Source organism: Oryzias melastigma, linkage group LG20, assembly GCF_002922805.2.
Source record: "Oryzias melastigma strain HK-1 linkage group LG20, ASM292280v2, whole genome shotgun sequence".
Classification (NCBI taxonomy): Eukaryota; Metazoa; Chordata; class Actinopteri; order Beloniformes; family Adrianichthyidae; genus Oryzias; species Oryzias melastigma.
The window spans coordinates 2253682-2258012 of NC_050531.1; positions in this window are offsets into that span (position 1 = coordinate 2253682).

Here is a 4331-nt window from a genome sequence, read left to right on the forward strand (position 1 = left end):
GGACTATTCCTGAACGGGATTCCAACCCACGACCTTCTGAATGTGAGTCCACAGCCTTAACCACTTGACCGTCTAGTGGCGGAATCTGGAATGCATGTCAAACTTAAATTTAAACATGACTTTCTGGATTGCGAAATCAGGAAGTCATTGTTGGTGGTTTAAGGTGATCACCACAACACTACTTTGAGAAGGGGAGGGGGGCATTGCAGCAGAAGCTGAAAGTTCCAGGGATTCTAGTGTTAAACCGTGTAGAGTTTGCATCTTAAAAAAATAAAGAAGCCTTTTTGCTATTTTCGAACCCAGTTTTCAGTTTTAAACATAAATCATCTTCAGGAGCTAAACCAGGTTCACCTGCATCCACTTTGTCAAAGCTGCGTGCACGAAAGCCACCTTTAGGTTTACACATCTGCTTTTTCCAGACCAACAGTTTATCTGTCCGCTGTTGCCGTTTTTATCTCACACGCCTTTCAGCGGCGTGGTGAAGAGGAGCGCCGCGGCGCAGCCGGCTGTGTCTGCTTTAGAGGAACTCAAAAAGACTCAAAAAAGACTAAAAAATACTAAAGCTGATAGCTGAAAATGCTGAAGTTAATAGCTGAAAACACTGAAGCTGATAGTCAGCTAAAATATTAGCTAAATGCCAAATTAGCCTAAAAAGACTTAGGTTAGCAAAAACAGCTAGCATACTGCTGAATAAACAACTAAACTTCAAAATAGCCTGAAAAATTGAAAAAAGCCTAAATTAGCCAGAACAGCTAGCATGTAGCTCAAATATGAGCAAAAATCTTAGTTAATGCCAAAACAGTCCAAAAAGCTATCAGAATGACAATTATTAAAACTTTAAAACTGTATTTTTTAACAGAATTATGAATAGTAAAAAGGCAGGAATAATATTCCAGAATAAATCAGTTTAAAGGGTTACCAAACAGGGAAGGTGGAGGCTGGCTCCACCCACAGCCAAAATGTGAAAATCCAGTCTGGGGGGCGGGGCTTGGGGGCTGGGCTGTCATCATTACTGGAGCTGCAGATCATGACTTCAGACTTCTGAAACGTACATGGTTTGACCAATTATGAAATTCGAATGTAACACCTCAATTCAACCTTTACGTTTATTTTAATTTACCCAAAAATTGGCAATGACCAACAGACAGCACTTTTAAAGCCCCATTTATAGAAATCAACAGCCAAAAAATAAAAAATAAAACCTGATTCAAGGTTTGGTTACCCTTTAAACCTTAAATAACTTTCAATATTTCAATATATTCAATATAAAAATAGATTTTTTTAGATCTGATCATGCTCTTGCAGTGAACTGTGAAAATGTGCCGGCACAACGCTCCACCTATTTGCACATAAAAAAAGCTTTCTTTTCCCCGTGAAGCTGTGAAAGGTCTCTGCAGATGTCTCGCTTTGCTTTTATTTGGAAAACTTATCTAAATGCTGCCGTGAAATGTCAGCGAATCCAAAAAGAAGAAAAAGTGAAAGGTCACCTGTGTTTCAGGAATGTAAGATAAATGTCTGCGGAGCGCCTCTACGGCTTGCTTGAGCTTTTTCATTTGTTTATGAAATCTCTGCAGTGATAAACTCCCGTCAGGCGCCGGCGGCTGCAGCTCGTCTCCAGGCTTTTGTTACGTTTGCAGAGTCTGGTCTGCATCAGTCGTTTCCTCCCGAGGTGACTGCTCTGCTCACAGAGGAGCATTCGCAGCATTCAGAGCAGACGGAGTTCATCACGTCACCATTGGATGTTTGCAGATAAAGTGGAAGAGCGGTGCAGCTGGGAAGGTGGATAAAACAAATGTACACAGGTGGTGTTTCATGCAGCTCCCCGCTGAGCGCGGCGCTGGAATGGGCGCAGCAGGCCTCCCTCCTTTCTGCTTAATGATGCACGTTTATAACATGCTGGAACATTTCCTTCCAGAAACAGAAAAATGTTTCAAATTAGCTGCTTATTTTCCTCCGTTTTAATTGCTAAAAGATCAGGGATTCTTAATGGAGGTGTTTTTATTCCAAAGGAAGTTTCCAAAAATTACTGGCAGAAAAACTTCACTTTCAGATGCTCACAGATTCCTCAGGGGGAATAATTACAGAAAAGACATTGGTATTGTAGAGCTTGTTTTTGTGGAAGTTAGCTGCGCTCAAATAATCAATCCTGCAGCTACTTTATTTTTATTTTTCCTTTGAAACGATATTCTTAGAAAAGCTGAACGGAGATTTTAAGAGAAGCTGCCCAGAGCTACAGCTTGATGAGAGGAACAGGATGAAGGTCATCCAGATGCTTCTTTGTCATTTTAAAAATGGATTTTTCACTAATCGTGTTTTTCTCATTGATTACAGTTAATGGTTCACATCTCCAGGTTAAGGCGACTGGAAGACCAGTCAGAGGTTTCTGCATATTTGTGGGCTCAGGCGTGGATAATCAAAAATTAAATTAAAAAAGGTCTATTTCTACTGTCGGCATGAGAAGACGTCCACCCTGAGAGGTTTACGAACGACACAAACCGACAAACTACTTTATGAAATAATCTGTAGGTGAAGCTCCAGAATGAACACATTTAGTCTGATTTAACAACAGCAAAAACTGGATATAAAATATTTAAGAAATAAAAAATGTAAACATAAAATACTGGGAAAAAAAAGATGTATATGACAGAAATATAATGACGAAATACCTCACTTATCAAAATTCTAAAAAAAACAAACTTCACCATTACACTATTTATATTAAAACACACGTGTCAAAGTCAAGGGCCGGGGGCCGGATCCGGCCCTCCAGATCATTTTATTGTTACTAATGTCTCGATGTTATCTTGCCCCTATTTTTAACTAATTTTTATGATTAAAGTTATTTAGGGTTTATGTTGATTTGTTCTGGAATAATATTCCTGCCTTTTATTATTCATAATTATGTTAAAAAGTCACAGTTTTAAAAATGGGTATTCTGCTAGCTTGATGGGCTATTTTGGCATTTACTAAGATTTTTTAGGATATTTTGAAGTTTTGCTAATATTTAAGGTCCATTCTAGCTGATTCGGCTAATTTAGGCTTTTTCTTTTACGTTTTTTTAGGCAGTTTTGGAGTTTAGCAAATATTTTCAAGCTAGCTGTTTTGGCTAATTTAGGGTTTTTCGGGTTATTTTTAGTCCATTTTGGAGTATAGCCAAATATTTCAGCTACATGCTAGCAATTTTGGCTAATTTAGACTTTTTCTGTTTGTCTTTTTGGATTTTTAAAAGTTTAGCTGTTTTCTTTAGCTACATGCTAGCTGTTTTGGCTAACCTGAGTTTTTCTGTTTAGTTTTTTAGGCTAATTTGGCATTTAGCTAACAATTTAGCTGGCTATTAGCTTCAGGGATTTTAGGTATCAATTTTAGCATCTTCAGCAGCCAAATTCAGCTTACAGCAGCACACTAGCATTATCACAGGTAATGCTATATGTCTAGTTCATAGTTATATTAAAAACTCACGCTTTTAAAGTTTTGAAAACTTAGTTTTAGAGTGTTCAATAAATGTTTACCCTGTTCAGCCCGCGACCTAACATGCGTTTTGGATTTTGGCCCCATGTGCGATTGAGTTTGACACCTCTGATTTAAGGGTAGTGATGTCCAAAATACATTTTTCACACTATTCCACGGAGGAGAAACACTTTTCTTCAAATGGGTGAGTTCTGAAGCACATAAGTTTATATTTAAATGTCAGTCATGACTTTTTGTTTCAGCATGACCTTTTTAAAATGATAATACTGATCTTGTTATGCACTTTCCGAGCGTTAGCAGTTCCATGCTAACGTAGCTAACTGGCGACTACTGATGATGTCATCGAATGGGAGTGAATTTGAAGACACTATTTTTCCATAATTTCCTGCTTAGAGGGCTAAATGTAGGGAAAGAATTCAGATTCAGCTGAAGTCAATGGAAACACAGCTACTGAAAATGTTAAGAGTAGGGAGGAGTGAGCATCATGATAGGTTCAGGAGTAAACCGAAACCAGGTGAGGAAACAGATGTAAGAGTAATGATAGATTTAACATTTTTGTTGGTAAAATTTTAGCACATGCTAGTCATGATTTTAAAAAAAAAAGCATTGATTTTATTTATTTATTTATTTTGCTTCCAGAAAATCCCCGACCTTAATTCTTCCTTCATATTCAGAATAACTGTTGAGAAATATTATTCTGTAAAAGTTTCACTAAACGGCGTCTTTAGTTTTTAAATGTCAGTGTCTTGCGTGCTTCTGGCTCCGCCCCAAACACGCCGCATTCAGTAGAATCAGAAGATGGAGCAAATTCTGGGTTTGATTCTCCTACTCACAAGCTCAGCGTATGGTTGAAGAGGGGGGGG